The sequence below is a fragment of the Stenella coeruleoalba genome, assembly GCF_951394435.1.
Source record: "Stenella coeruleoalba genome assembly, chromosome: 15".
Lineage (NCBI taxonomy): Eukaryota > Metazoa > Chordata > Mammalia > Artiodactyla > Delphinidae > Stenella > Stenella coeruleoalba.
This window is the reverse complement of record NC_137161.1, coordinates 51,495,216-51,511,715: the sequence shown is the minus strand read 5'-3', so window position 1 is coordinate 51,511,715 and position 16,500 is coordinate 51,495,216.

Here is a 16,500-nt window from a genome sequence, read left to right as displayed (position 1 = left end):
TCCCTCTGCCTCTTGCTCTCTGAGTCTCCCTCGCCCAGGTCTCCGACGCGCTGTCTCCTGCCCCCCTGGCGTCCCTCCCCACGGGTCCCCCCCCCCCCCACCGAGGCAGGGAAGCCCCGCCCGAGACTGGAGCGGAGGCAGCAGGTCCAGACGCCTCCCACGCCCGCCCCCCATCTCCGGGACCCTCTGTGTCCCGGAGCGCGCCTCCCCTCCCTTCCTCCTCTCAGGGTCGGTGAAGGTTCCTGCGGGAGCGTGTGGAGGAGGCCCGGCCAGGCTGGTAGACAGAACGACCCTAATGGGGGAGACACAGGACCCTCTCCTGAGGCCACACGTCCCCGGGGCACCCGGAGTCCCCAGCTCACAGACACCCTTGAATGAAGTGCAGGCACGCTCTCCCACTCAGTCACCCATTCATTGTGAGACGCTCACACGCACACCCTCTTTCGGATCTTCACGCCTCTCCCTTCCCAGGTCCCGACGCCTCTGGCCTGAGGAAGCGCCACTCCCTGCCCCCGCACCCGCCCCACGGGCTGGAATGGTGGCCGCTCAGTCTGGGACAGGCAGGGGCAGCTGGTGTCTGGGGAGGAAGGCAGCTGCGCCCCTGGTCCCAGCCTGTTCCCTCCTCTCCTCCTCCTCTCCCTAGGACCCCCAGCCCAGGCTCGCCGGAGCCCTCGCAGCGCGGTGGAATTCCCCTAGCGGTGCCCCCCCCACCTGGCGGGGAAGGGGGAGGGGGAGCAGGCCCAGGCAGGCGTGGGGGGAAATTCCCCGCCCCCTCCCCCTGGGCCCGACTCCTCCGAGTCCTCTGATCTCCCAGCAGCGCCCGCCGGCTGCCCCCAGGGCTTGGGGAGAGGCCAGCGCAGGTGCGTGGGAGGGCGGGGGCGGGGACCGGGAAGGAGATGGGTGGTGGCCTGGGGCCCAGAGCGGCCCGCCCGGCCCTGATATCTTGCCTCCCAGTCCGGCCTGCCCACCCCTCACCAGTCCCCCACCAGGCTGTCCAGCCTGCAAGGACCTGTCTCCGCTCTGTCAGTACCCGCCGTACTCCTCCCCCGCCCCAGATCGGGGGCGCAGAGAAGATTCTAGGAAAGCCACAGTGCTGGTGGTGGTGACTGGACCCGCGAAGACCTCGCTTCGAATGAGCCTGTGCCTCATACACAGGCTGGGGGGAGGTGTGTGTGTGTGGGGGGGGCGTTATCCCAACGCAGTTGGCTGGCTGAGGCTGGAGGCCAGTGCCCAGGTTGCCTCCTGGGGGGACCCTCTCAGCTGCCACGCTGGCCCGGGATCACCTCCCAGTTTCCTGGCCCTGCTGAGCAATGGACTGGGAGTCTCACCAGCGCAGGCTAGCCCAGCGCAGGGAACCCATCTAAAGAGGGAGTAGTAAAACCCATGGACCTGGCCCCCTTCTCCCTTCTGCTTGTGAGCTTGGGGGCTGCTGTGGCTCCGTGGCATTGTCCTAGGCTCTGGCCCAGGGACAGCATCCTGGTGCAGCAGGCCTGGGTGATGGGGGTGCATGGGGAGCCTTGCTCCCAGGAGTCACCTGAGAAAAGGGCGGGGTGGAGGACAAAGACGACCAGGACCCCTCGTGCAGAAGGAAGGTCAGTGGTGGAGTGGAGGAAGAACTGACCCCTTTTCTGGCAGGAGGGTTGATTAAAAAGGGCTGTCCATCTGGTCCACTGTACTTTGGGCCCCCACTGCCAGGCTGATCTCCTGCAAAAGGGGTATTGGATGAAAAGAAGGGGGTGCTCAGTTCCAGGACTCAGGCACCAAGATGAGAGGCAGTATCCCCACTGCAAGCTCCAGTCCCAGGTGGCTCACAGAACCTTGAACTAAGGAAGGCCTGGGCTCTCGCCCCCACCACTTCCAGGGAGTTCAGAAAGGCTGCCTGCCGAGGGGCCCATGGTCTCAGGCAGGACCTCCCCCTGGTCTCCCCGCAGCAATGGTACCACTGTCGTGGGAGGGCTGGGTCCCTACTGCCTGGCCCCTACCTGCCCCCTGCCTGTTTACTGACCCTGGCTCCTCCAGCTCCTGCACAAACAGCTGAACTTCATTTCCCTGCTTCCCTTGCATTAGGTATAGCCACAGGAGTGAGCTCTGGCTATGAGGCATGGGCAGGAGTGATGCCTCTCACTCCTCAATTCTCAAAGCAAGGGCCCAGATCAACAGCACTGACATCACCAGGGAGCTTGTTAGAAATGCAGATTCTCATACCCCACTCCATGCCTCCTTCATCAGAGCCTGCATTAACAAGATCCCCAGGTGTTAAAGTTTGAAAAGCACTGATGTAGACCCCAGCCAGGTCTGGTCTACAATAGCCTCAGTTTCTATCTCCTTCATTCACCAACTAGATGGAGGGGATACCTAGGGCCTAGGGGAGGGTGGAAGGAGCCAGATTCTCTAGCGACCTTGTAGAAGGAGCCCACCAACTAGAAGTATCAGCATGGGATTCTGCATGAGTGGAGAAATAAATATCTATGTGTTAAGCCACTGAGATCAGGGGCTTGCTTGTTACAGCAGCTGGCACAACTTACCTGGACTAATACATTCCCCCCACCCTCATACAGTTCTTGTCTCCAAGGCTGGTTCCTCTGAGAGCTGGGAGGGAGAATGTTCCATGCCTCTCATTTAGCTTCTGGTGCCTTGTTGGCCGTCACTGGCATTCCCTGGCTCCTAGAAGCCACTAATCACCCCAGTCTCTGCCTTTCCTCCGCATGGCATTCTCCCTGTGTGAATGTCTGTGTCTGAATTTCCCCTTTTTATACGGACACCAGTCATGTTGGATTAGGGGCCCAACCTACTGCAGTAGGATCCCGTCTAAACTAATCACATCTGCAACGACCTATTTCCAAATAAGGTCACATTCTGAGGTACTAGGGGTTAGGATTTCAACATGTGAATTCTGGGGGGACACAATTCAACTCATAACATGTTACTTATTTCTTGTCACTTTTCCATCCTTGCTGCTAGTTCTCTAGTCCGAGCCACCACCATCTCCTACTTGGACTAATAGCTCTCTCAACTGAGGTCCAACTCCCCATGGTTACCCTGAACAGCCCTTCCAGCAGCCAGAGCCTTTTTTTAATGGGAGAAGGCTGAGGGGCTGTTCTAGTGCCCTCGGAGCCCTCAGGGGAACAGTAGGGTGGACAGCCAGGAGAGGCTGGGCTCTGCAGAGCTGTGATGAGGATGCAGCCTGAGGCTGGCAGCCGCCCTGCCCTTTGTCTCCAGAGACTCCCTTGGGTACCTCTGGCTTCTGGTCCTTGAACCAGGTAATCACACCTGATATGGACACCTGGGAGAGAACACCTGGGGCAGGTGTTGTATGCTGGGGTTGCATTTTAGAAAAGCCCTTGGCTATCATGGGGACAGATTGCAGAGGGGACACTGGATGCTGCAGTGGTCACAAAGGTGAAGGGTTGGGGCTCTAGGTGACTCAGGGGCCTAGGGATGGGGATGTTTATTTTTCTATTTTTTTTTTTTTTTTGCGGTTCGCGGGCCTCTCACTGTTGTGGCCTCTCCCATTGCGGAGCAGGCTCCGGACGCGCAGGCTCAGCGGCCATGGCTCACGGGCCTAGCCGCTCCGCGGCATGTGGGATCTTCCCAGACCGGGGCACGAACCCGTGTCCCCTGCATCGGCAGGTGGACTCTCAACCACTGCGCCACCAGGGAAGCCCAGGGATGTTTATTAATACAAGGATTGACTAACAGTCTTCTTTACCATATGTGTGCCTTACTAGTGCTATGGACTGAATGTTTGTGTCCCCCCCAAATTTACATGTTGAAACCCTAATCCCAATGTGATAACATGAAGAGGTGGGACCTTTGGGAGGTGTTCCAGTCAGGGTGGAACCCTCATGATGTGTTAGTGCCTTATACGAAGAGGCCAGAAAGTTAGCTAGGCCTACCCCCCTTCCGCTCCCCATGTGAGGACACAGTAAGAAGGTGGCCAACTGTAAACCAGGAAGAGAGCTCTCACCAAAACTCAACCATGCCCGCACCCTGACCTCACAATTCCAGCCTCCAGAACTGTGAGAAATAAATGTCTGTTGTTTAAGATCCCCCCTCTGGGGCCTATGGTATATTATGGCAAGCTGAGTGGACTAAGACACCTGGATTCCCCAAATTCTCCCAGCACCAGAGGAAGGAACCCCATCAGCCTTAACACATAGGGAAAGAAACCGCAGAGGTAGTGACTTCTAATGGGTCTGAGGTTTCTTTTCGGGGTGATGAAATGTTCTGGAATTAGATAGAGGTGACGGAGGCCCTACTCTGAATGTACTAACAGTCACTGAATCGTACACTTGAGTCGGTGAACTCTATGGTGTGTGGATTGTATCTCAATAAAGCTGTTACTAAAGAAAGAAAGAACTAGGGTGGCACTTGTGGCACTGATAGCTGACGGGACCTAGGGACAGGCAGGGTGGTGTTAAGGACGGCTCTGGGTTTCTACTTATGTGGTGGAGCTGTCAGAGGAGGGGGATGTTGAGGACACTCCCCTTCTCCACCTTTGCTGCTGGTGACCGTGGGATATCCAGGGTCAAGGTCCTGGGGGCAGCTGGACACACAGGTTTGGTTGCAGAAGGGAGGGCAGAGCTGGGGCTGCAGATTGACAAACTGTGAACCCTGAAAATGGCTGTTCAGAAAAGGGCTGAGGTCCAGTCCCCAGAACACCAACCACCTTGCTTATCGGTTGGGTGGGAACCAAGGAGCCCTCAAAGGAGATGCAGAGAACCTGGGAGCCACCTTCAGGTCTGCAGGGCTTAAGGAGGGGCAGTCAGTGCAGGCGGTGAACTCTGAGATGCACCCGCTGAATTTAGTGACAAGGAAGTCCTTGGTGCTAGAATTTAGTGACAAGGAAGTCCTTGGTGCTACCCAGCAGGAGCCATCTCGACAGAGGACATGGGGACAGGAGGCTGGGCTGGGTGGGCAGGGGGAGCTGGGCCAGGAGAAGCATTTCAGTGACGCTCACCTCACAACCCCAGGGACAAGACTGAGGGCTGGGGACCCTAGAGCCAGCCGCTGGCCCATTTTTAAAATTTGAGTAACTTTTTGGCAGTCTCGCTGCTCCTTATGAACTTTTTATTTCAGATTTCATAATTGAGATGTTGTTGTGCCATCACCCAAAGAGACACAGAGATATATTAGTGGCTCCACGTGGTGCAGACATAATGAAACAGGGTTTATTGGGGGAACTAGCAGCAGAGTGGAAATAGGGAAGGAGGAGGGCAGGACCACGCCCAGCTGTCGCTGTCCACCAGGGGCCAGCTTCCAAGAGGGACTTGCCTCTGTGCACTTTGCTCTGTGACAGGGATAGGGCAGGGGACATCTTGCTGGCTCTGGAACCGTGGAGGAAGTGGCTGTATGATGGGGAGCCTCTGGGGCTTGGTGGTGGGTGGTGAGTGGCCATGGGGCTACCCAAGGCGGCAGCAGTATCCAAATTCATGTCCATTGGGGAGTCCTCGGTCCGAGCAACATGGACCATCCACCTGCCCTCTAAGGTCAAAGCAGGTGCAGAGATGAGAATGAGTGGCTGGGCCCTGGTCAATGTGAGCATGGGGGCAGAGGGACAAGCCTGAGTCCTTCCTCTGACTCTGGGCCTGGAGCCCAGCCAAGGTGACAGTCATGGGACTCGAGATTTGGAGTCGCCTACCCTGCGCCCCGTGGAAGCCCTACTGTGGAGGGTGGGAAACCAGTGACCCTGCAGGCGTTTGGGTGACATTGGCTGCTGGGACTCGGTGCTTCTCTCCGGGCACTTCAGGCCTGTGTGAGGTTCCTCTTTGTGTGGGACTGAGCAGAGACCCAGCTGGTGCTGGCACAGACTTGACTGTCCTTTTAAGTTCAGGTGCCGTTCTATAAGTGTGGTCACCTCCCGTGGATGTGCACATCTGTGGGTCTGGGATTGGGGTGCATCTGTTCCCACAGGGCTGTCTTTGGCCTTGGCCATGGGCAGTTCACTCTCTCGGGGCAGCGTGCTCCATGGCCAAGAGCACTGCCCGAAACATAGCCCCTGTGTTGTGTGTCCACTGCAGGCGGCCAGCAGCATGATGGGTCTCTTGGCAGGTTCCTGCCTCCTACCTGGGAGGTGGGCTGTCACGTTGCTGGACCATCTCCATGACTGCTGGCCAGGCTGGTGGGTGAGGGCCCCATGGAGCCGGTAGTCGGGTCAAGAGATGGGACAGTTACCTGCCTGGGAAGGTAGCCAGGGTCTTGGGGGTCAAGGTTGCCCTGGCTTGGGGGTGCCAGTTCCACTTCAAGCTTGCCACAGCTTATGAAAACAAGTCAGGGAGGACTTGGGATGAATCAGCAGAGGATCAAGGCCTCTCTTTCAGCTCCACGGGGGCTGGGGAATGGCCAGCAGAAGCTGCACTGTCCCCCCGTGCGCTGGGAGCAGACCCCTCAGCAACCTTTCCGAGGACTCCCACCACTAGGACTAGGTGGGTCCTAGTCCAGCGGGCACCTGGGCCAGGTGACCAGACTCTGCCCCAGGTGTGGAGGCTTCCCTCTGCCCAGCCAAACTCCATCACTTCCTACCACGTGGCACTGAGACATGTGGAGTGTATGCCTTTCTGGTGGCCATCTGTTGCTGCAAAGGGCATGTGGACGCACAGCAGCTCTACACAGTAAGATATAAAATCAGGTTTATTGCAGGAAATGTATAGGCAGAAGGACAGTGGGGGGTGTCTGAGCTGTCACTGTCCCATGGCTGGACGGCAGGCTGCATGGCCAGCTTGGTGGGAGGAAGCCTGCACCATGTGCTCCCCCTGCAATTCAAGGAGCCCGCTGGGGAGGATGCGGCCCTGTTAGCAAGCAGCAGCCTCTGGAGTTCGTGGGGAACATGGGCTCACTGCTCCCTGCAGGCTGTCTCCCTGCCGTGCCATCAGACAGGAGAAGGGGTTGCACCTGCTGTCATCGGGGTCTGCCTCTCCTCCTGCATCAGGTGAACGTGGGCGACCCCGGTGGAGTTTGCCCAGTGCTGGCTTCCTGCAGCCGTCAGGCTGGCTTCCAGGGCCTGAACAACACCTGCCCTGGGGATTGTGGACACTGGGTTTAATTTAAGTTGGAAAACAGCAAAGGGAACTCTAACAGAGGGTGTAGCAAGGCCTCTGGTTTCGGCCTGCTCTGTTAATGGGACAGCCACACCCCGGCAGCAGATGGCCAAGGAGCATGAAGGCCCACCTGGCACCTGCCCGGAAAACACCTGGGGCGGCTGGAACCGCAGGGGCAGCTCAGCCTGAGGAAGCAGGAACTTCCCCAAACGTGCCCCACCTTCGTCTTGAAGTGGCCTCCATGATGATTTTCCACGTTGTGGAGCTGAAGCAGGACCACACCCAACAGGAAAGCCCTTGGCAAAGCCGTGGGCTCTGAAAACAGATGGGTATTTGCACCAGGGCAGGGGCAGGTGTCTTTGTGAACGATGCTTCCTTCCTCAGAACTTTTGGTGGCCGTGGCCCTCCCCACGTCACTCCACGTCACACACAGCTGTGGGCCACCAGCTCCTGGGGCTCTTCTTTGTCGGCAGGGAGACACCATCGAAGTGTTCCTCCTGGGAGGCCTCTTGAGGAAATATGAAGGCCGTGGATGCTTTGGAAGAGTGAAAGAGGTTTTGTCGAGCAAAATCTAACGTGGTGGGAGATGCCGGGGTTCTGTGTGGACCTGGAGCATCCTTGACGCAGGTGACACGTGAGGTTCCTCTGCTGAGTCCGGGAGGAGGCTGGCCTCATTGGGACTCGCTGTCCAGATGTGTATCTTCCACCTTCCTGATGACAAAGAAACACACATTCATGATATCCATGAAATCCAAACGTGGTGGAAAGAGATAATCAAGAAAGTTAAGGATTCCTGTAATCCCTTTCCCCTAGAGATCACCATCAACCAGATCATTTTTATACACACTCATATACATGCATCACAGCAGTTCCTTTAAAACGTGAGATTGGGAATTCCCTGGTGGTCCAGTGGTTAGGACTCTGAGCTTTCACTGCCAAGGGTGCAGGTTCAACCCCTGGTGGAGGAACTAAGATCCTACAGGCCATGAGGTATGGCCAAAATGAATAAATAAATAAATAACTTCACACCCTTTAGCTACACCCCCAAACATTCCTCACCCTAGGCAACCACTAATTTAATTTCTTTTTTTTTTCTTTTTTTTTTTAACATCTTTATTGGGGTATAATTGCTTTACAATGGTGTGTTAGTTTCTGCTTTATAACAAAGTGAATCAGTTATACATATACATATGTTCCCATATCTCTTCCCTCTTGCGTCTCCCTCCCTCCCACCCTCCCTATCCCACCCCTCCAGGCAGTCACAAAGCACCGAGCTGATCTCCCTGTGCTATGCGGCTGCTTCCCACTAGTTATCTACCTTACGTTTGGTAGTGTATATATGTCCATGCCTCTCTCTCGCTTTGTCACAGCTTACCCTTCCCCCTCCCCATATCCTCAAGTCCATTCTCTAGTAGGTCTGTGTCTTTATTCCTGTCTTACCCCTAGGTTCTTCATGACATTTTTTTTTCTTAAATTCCATATATATGTGTTAGCATACGGTATTTGTCTTTCTCTTTCTGACTTACTTCACTCTGTATGACAGACTCTAGGTCTATCCACCTCATTACAAATAGCTCAATTTCGTTTCTTTTTATGGCTGAGTAATATTCCATTGTATATATGTGCCACATCTTCTTTATCCATTCATCCGATGATGGACACTTAGGTTGTTTCCATCTCTGGGCTATTGTAAATAGAGCTGCAATGAACATTTTGGTACATGACTCTTTTTGAATTATGGTTTTCTCAGGGTATATGCCCAGTAGTGGGATTGCTGGGTCATATGGTAGTTCTATTTGTAGTTTTTTAAGGAACCTCCATACTGTTCTCCATAGTGGCTGTACCAATTCACATTCTCACCAGCAGTGCAAGAGTGTTCCCTTTTCTCCACACCCTCTCCAGCATTTATTGTTTCTAGATTTTTTGATGATGGCCATTCTGACTGGTGTGAGATGATATCTCATTGTAGTTTTGATTTGCATTTCTCTAATGATTAATGATGTTGAGCATTCTTTCATGTGTTTGTTGGCAGTCTGTATATCTTCTTTTAAAAAATGTCTATTTAGGTCTTCTGCCCATTTTTGGATTGGGTTGTTTGTTTTTTTGATATTGAGCTGCATGAGCTGCTTATAAAGTTTGGAGATTAATCCTTTGTCAGTTGCTTGATTTGCAAATATTTTCTCCCATTCTGAGGGCTGTCTTTTGGTCTTGTTTATGGTTTCCTCCGAGCTTTCACTGCCAAGGGCACAGGTTCAATCCCTGGTGGAGGAATTAAGATCCTACAGGCCATGCGGTGTGGCCAAAATAAATAAATAAATAAATAAATAAATAAATAACTTCATAACCTTTAGCTACACCCCCCAACATTCCTCACCCTAGGCAACCACTAATTTAGTTTCTTTTTTTCAAAAAATATTTATTTATTTATTTATTTATGTTTTGCTGCGTCAGGTCTTAGTTGAGTCACGTGGGATCTTTCGTTGCGGAGTGTGGGCTCTTCGTTGCAGTGCATGGGCTTCTCTCTAGTTGTGGCACGCAGACTCCAGAGTGCATGGGCTCTGCAGTTGCAGAGCGCGGGCTTAGTTGTGCCCCCACATGCGGGATCTTAGTTCCCTGACAAGGGATCAATCCTGCGTCCCCTGCATTAGAAGGCGGATTCTTAACCACTGGACCACCAGGGAAGTCCCTAATCTACTTTTTAACTCCATAGATTTGCCTATTCTGGACATTTCATAGAAATGGAATCATACAAGTTGTGGTCTTTTGTGTTTGGCTTCTTTCACTTATCATCACGTTTTTGAGGTTCATCCGTGTTGTAGTGTGTGTCAGTTCTTCATTCCTTTTTATGGCCAAGTAATATTTCATTGTATGAATGAACCATGTTTTATTTATTCATTCAACCATTAATGGATATTTTGGGTTTTCACTTTTTGGCTATTATGTTTAATGTTGATATGAACATTGATGTACAGTTTTTTATGGACACATGTTTTCAATTCTCTTGGGTGTACAACTAGAAGTGGAATTACTGGGTGAACAAATACTCTATGTTTAACTTTTCTTTTTTTTTTGGCTGCATCACGCAGCATGCAGTTTTTCCGACCAGGGATTGAACCCTCACCTCCTGCACTGGAAGTGCGGAGTCCCAACCACTGGACCGCCATGGAAATCCCTGTTTAACATTTTGAGGAACTGCCAGACTGTTTTCCAAAGTAGCTGTGCCATTTTACATTCCCACCAAGAGTGTATGAAGGTTCCAATTTCTCCACATCCTTGTACACACTTGTTATTGTCTGTCTTTTTGATTTAGCCATCTTAGTGGGTGTGAAGTGCTAGCTCACTGTAGTTTTTTTTTTTTTTTGGCTGCATTGGGTCTTCATTGTTGTACATGGGCTTTCTCTAGTTGCAGTGAGCAGGGGCTACTCTTCGTTGCGGTGCGTGGGCTTCTCATTGCGGTGGCTTCTCTTGTTGCGGAGCATGGGCTTTAGGTGCGTGGGCTTCAGTAGTTGTGGTGCATGGGCTTAGCTGCTCCGAGGCATGTGGGATCCTCCCAGACCAGGGCTCGAATCCGTGTCCCCTGCATTGGCAGGCGGATTCTTAACCACTGCGCCACCAGGGAAGCCCCTCATTGTAGTTTTGATTTGCATTTCCTAAGGCTAATGACGTTGAACATCTTTAATTGTGCTTATTGGCCATTAGTATATCTTGAACTTCATAAAAAAAATAAAATCTTTGAAATAAAAACTGTCTATTCACATCCTTTGTCCACGTATTAATTGGATTATTTGTCTTTTTATTGTTGTGGTTTGCAAGATCTTAGTTCCCCGACCCGGGATTGAACCAGGCCCTGGCAGTGAAAACTCTGAGTCCTAACTGCTGGACTCCCAGGGAATTCCCTAAGAATTCTTTATATATTCTGGATACAAGTCCTTTAACAGATATGATTTGCAAATGTTTTCTCTCATTCTGTGGATTGTCTTTTCCAACTTTCTTGATGGTATTATTTGAAGCACTAAAGTTTGTTTTTTTTTAAATTTTTTTATTTTTGGCTGCGTTGGGTCCTCATTGTTGCGCGCGGGCTTTCTCTAGTTGTGGCAAATGGGGGCTTCTCTTCACTGTGGTGCACAGGCTTGTCCTTGCAGTGGCTTTTCTTCCTGCAGAGCATGGGCTCTAGGAGCATGGGCTTCAGTAGTTGTGGCTGCTTTTTTTGTACAAAAAGGTAAAAATGAGCAATTGTTATCACTTAGGGATAGTATCAGGGTCAAGTCCTGGAAACATCCTTGACCTGGACCCTGGAAGCTAAGGGTCAGCCTTGCAAGCAGGTTGTTCTAAGGACAGAAGTTGCAGGCCTGCTGTGTTAAATCTGTTCTGTACACAAGCTGTATGATATTGATTTACAGCTGGGAAAGCAATCTTGCATTCCTGGCATAAGTCCCTGTGGGACGCCGCCAGGAAGGAGCTGGATTCTTGGTCCAGAGGAAGGCGAAGTTACATTGTTGCATTTTGCTTGCACTACCCGGGAGTGCCGCGTAAGGCGCCACGCGTGCATCCCGTGGATTGTAGGCGTAGCAATATATTGTCACATGTACTGACACACACCAATCCAGGGCTATTGTGTGGACCTGCTGGCCAGTATAAAGCCTGCCATATTCTGCTGCGTAGCGTCTTCCTTCCATCTTTTCTTTAACCAAGCTGTGCTCCAATAAAGTGTGATACGAGAAGAATCTTGCGTGTGGTGACTCGTCATTCTGCTGGTCAGAAGCGGCTCGCCGCAAGTGGTGCCGAAACCCGGGAACTTCGCGCCCTGCATGGAGGACCGATTCAGAACTCGACACACGGAGTGAACCGGTAATTTTGCCGGTACGTAGCTTCTGTGCCTTGCACTATCTTGTTGTGTGTAATGGTGTTAATCTTTTAGTGAAGGTCAGTAAAAGTACATGATGGGGAATACTCCTGTTAACCCCACGGCAAATTTTTATGAGCCGATACAGCTACTTCTACGGGATCGGGGGTTGACGTTATCTCACAAGACTATTGGCCGTTTACTGAATGATATAGATCAAGCAGCGCCATGGTTTGGAGTTTCAGGTACTTTGACAATCCCTTCATGGGAGAAATTAGGAAAGGATTTGCACCGTTTTCATGTGGAGGGTAAGCTGTGCTGTGGGACTTTCCCTTTGTGGAATTTAGTTAGATCTTGTTTGAAGGAGGGAAAGTGTACAGACATAGTGAAACAAGCGACGCAAGTTTTGCGGTCATATCAAGATAGTGCTTCTGAAGCAGGCAGTCATAAAGCTACAGATGATAGGCCTACAAAAAAAGAATTAGTAGATAATAACGAGAAAGTGTGTGTTAAGAAAAAGTTAAAATCTAAACAACCAGACGCCCAAGAGACTGGGCGAGAAACATTGTATCCACTATTGTCTGGCTTGCAAGCCATGTATTTATCAGAGGATGAGGAGCTGGATCCTGCTGACGCTGCAGAGTTGGCAGAAGCTGCTGCAAAATATGAGGAGGAGCAATATGGCCCTTTTGGGGCTTTGTCCCCTGCCTTAGGGAATGCTGCTCAACCTAGGCGTTCTGCGCCTTCCATTCCTCCCCCGAAAAGTACTTTTATTCCCCGCGAGGCTTGGTACCAAGTTCCTTTTTCTTCTTTGTCCAATGCATTTCCAGTATTTGAAGACCCGGCTACACGCCAGCGATATTATGATATGATAGATCATAAATTAATTAGAGATCTTGCAGAAGCTTCCAAACGAGATGGCATTTCTGCTAATTATACCATTATGCTTTTGCAACGGCTTACAAGGAATGCCTTGACCCCTACTGACTGGCAAGATATTGCTCGTGCGTGTTTAACGATGGGGCAATATTTAGACTGGAAGTCCATTGTTTCTGATTTGGCTCACAGTCAAGCAAGGGAAAATGCTGCAAATGGGCAGCCTGCCTGGAATGTAGATATGTTACTAGGCCAAGGACAGTGGATAAATAACCAGACTGTGTTCCCTGTACAAGTTTATAATCAAATAAATGAGATTAATATGCGTGCTTGGCAAGCCCTCCCAAATAAAGGGGAAATGTCAAGGAATTTAACAAAAATAATACAGGGAGGCACAGAGCCATTTTCTGATTTTGTAGCCCGGATGATAGAAGCGGCGGGAAGAATTTTTGGTAATGTGAATGAGGCGATGCCTTTAGTGAAACAACTTGTTTATGAACAATGTACAAAAGAATGCCGCCGAGCCATTACACCTTTTAAAGGAAAGGATATTAAAGTATGAATACAGTCCATGCTAAGAGTCGAGTACTCCCAATTTTATATGCTAGTGATTGCTCTATGTATACTCCTTGTATAGATCCACAGAATATGGATTGGATATCATATAATGGCAGTTCTGTTAGAATTAATAGAACCCTTTGTTTTAGTTGGGATTTAAATGTAAGCTGTATAGGTTTGTTATGGAAAAGACTTGTTGCCTGGGATAATCCATTGAAACATAATCCAATGCCGTTTAATATGCTGTCTGAAGCCTTATCCAAAATATCTTTAGGTGCTCAATCTGGCTCAGGTGATGGAGCAAATGGCTCAGAGTTAATGAATGTGACTACTTTATTATTTTATCATGATGGAGTGATTCCTGTAAGGAATAAAAAAGTTAATCAGACCAGGGGAAATAATACGTTAAATTTTTTATCCTGTGTTCCAAATGTTAGGTTCCCTCCGGTATTTACATCTTGTGCTGGTAAAGATTTTGCATCGTTGCAAGTTGCCCATGGTTTTCGATTATCATTTAATATAAAGTCTTTTGCGGGCAGAAAAGAATGTAATGCTCCTAATGTTACCTGGTATTCTGAAGGGTGGCCGTTTTATTCTTGGGTTGTGACTAATGATGCTGGCGCTAGCATGGATCTTTCTGCGTTGGCCATGATTCATTCTAGTAATGGCACCTTGTATAATGTAAGCGGGGAAATTAAATTAGCTAATTTAAAGGTAGCTAATAAAAGTCAAATATATAAATTGAAAATACGTAATATACTAAATTCTTTGCATAATTATTCCAAGCCTGCAGCTATGATATGTGTACAACCCCCTTTTATGTTTTTATTGTCTAATGATACAGAAGGATGTAATAAGGGCGTTTCTTGCTGGATTTCACAATGTTGGAATGGAACAATCGTGCAGACTGCTGTAGTACTACGTATACCTACATTTGTTCCCATTCCAGTTAAGGCAGATCCCGCTACTTTTCCATTAGTTAATTTGGTGAGGCAACGGCGGGATTTTGGGATTACTGCTGCACTTATAATTGCCTTAACTGCTTCTGTGACGGCGGCCGCCACTGCTGCTGCAGCAATGGTGAATCAGGTACAATCAGCTGCTGTAATTAACGATATAGTAAAGCAAACGTCGCTAGCATTAGAAAATCAAAATCGCTTTAATACACATTTACATGCTGGCATTTTATCTTTGAATCAACGGATGGATTTGCTGGAGGATGCCTTTGAAGAATTGTATGATATGCTTCAGCTTGGTTGTGTTGCTAAATTTAATCATCTTTGTGTTACTCCCTATAAAATTATAGGACGCTTGAACCAAAGTAAATTGATTGGAGAATATTTAAAAGGAAATTGGTCCAAAAAAGCAGAGAGACTGCTGTTTGAACAACGATTACAGATTATTCATCTTAATACTACTGAGTTACACCCTGTCTCTTTTGGGAATTTTGCTTCATGGCTATCCTCTACTTTTCTTTTCTTTAAAGAATGGGTAGGCATAAGGGCTTTTGACATCCTTTGTGCAGTGGGGATCACACTCTGCCTGTGGTTGGTGTGTCGTCTGAAACGTAAGTCACACACACAGAAGATCATGTTGATACAAGCCTTGGTGGCCATTGAAAACGGCCAGCCTGCCGGTGCCTGGATCTCCCTGCTAAATAAGTCCTAGTGGTTGCCCCTGCACAGGATGGCCATGAGCCATTGCACTCCTAGTGGGAGCCTCTGCGAAATCAGCCCTTGCACCCCGCGCTGTAAGCAGCATTACACTATGGGAGGGTGATTTCTGCCGCCCATGACAATAGCCCTTGAACAGCCATGTCCCCTTGGGGGCAAGACTTGTACGGGCGACCGTCGTGTGGTCTAAGGACTTAAACAAAAAGGGGGAGATGTGGGACGCCGCCAGGAAGGAGCTGGATTCTTGGTCCAGAGGAAGGCGAAGTTACATTGTTGCATTTTGCTTGCACTACCCGGGAGTGCCGCGTAAGGCGCCACGCGTGCATCCCGTGGATTGTAGGCGTAGCAATATATTGTCACATGTACTGACACACACCAATCCAGGGCTATTGTGTGGACCTGCTGGCCAGTATAAAGCCTGCCATATTCTGCTGCGTAGCGTCTTCCTTCCATCTTTTCTTTAACCAAGCTGTGCTCCAATAAAGTGTGATACGAGAAGAATCTTGCGTGTGGTGACTCGTCATTCTGCTGGTCAGAAGCGGCTCGCCGCAAGTCCCATTTGGTCATGGTGTATGATCCTTTTTTATGTTGCTGGATTCAGTTTGCTGGCATTTTGTTGAGAATTTTTACTTCTATGTTCCTAAGAGACATTGCTCTATAGTTTTATTTCTTTTAATTAATTAATTAATTAATTAATATATTTTGGCTCTGCCACATCTCAGTTGAGGCACATGGGCTCTTCATTGTGGCATGCATGCAGGATCTAGTTCCCCAACCAGGGATCGAACCTAGGGCCCCTGCACTAGGAGCATGGGGTCTTACCCAATGGACTACCAGGGAAGTCCCTAGTTTTCTTTTCTTGTGATGTCTTTGCTTGGTTTTGATAACAGGGTATTGCTGGCCTTACAGGATGAGTTGGGAAGTGTTCCCTCTTCTTCTATTTTTGGGAAGAGTATCTGTCTTCTTTAAATATATGGTAGAACTTGGAACTTCCCTGTTGGTCCAGTGGTTAAGACTCCATGCCTCCAATGCAGGGGGCCCGGGTTTGATCCCTGGTCAGGGAACTAGATCCCACAGGCCGCGTGGCCAAAAAAAAAAAGAATATCTATCTATCTATCTATCTATCTATCTATATCTATATAGTATATAAGTATGTAAATAATATATTATATCTATAAATATATATATTATATATATATATATAACATATATATATGGTAGAACTCATCAATTAAGTCATCTAGGCCTAAGCGGGAATCTTAGTTCCCTGACCAGCGATCAAACTTGTGTACCCTGCAGCAGAAGCACAGAGTCTTAACTTGTGGGGAGTTTTAAAATGACTAATTCAATCTCTGTACTTGGTTTAAGTCTACTCAGATTTTCTATTTCTTCATGAATCAGGTTTGGTAGGTTTCTAGGAATTTTTTCATTTCATCTAAGTTATCTAATTTGTTGGCATGCCATTGTTCACAGTATTTCCTTATAATTGGTTTTTCTGGTCTAGCTAAAGGTT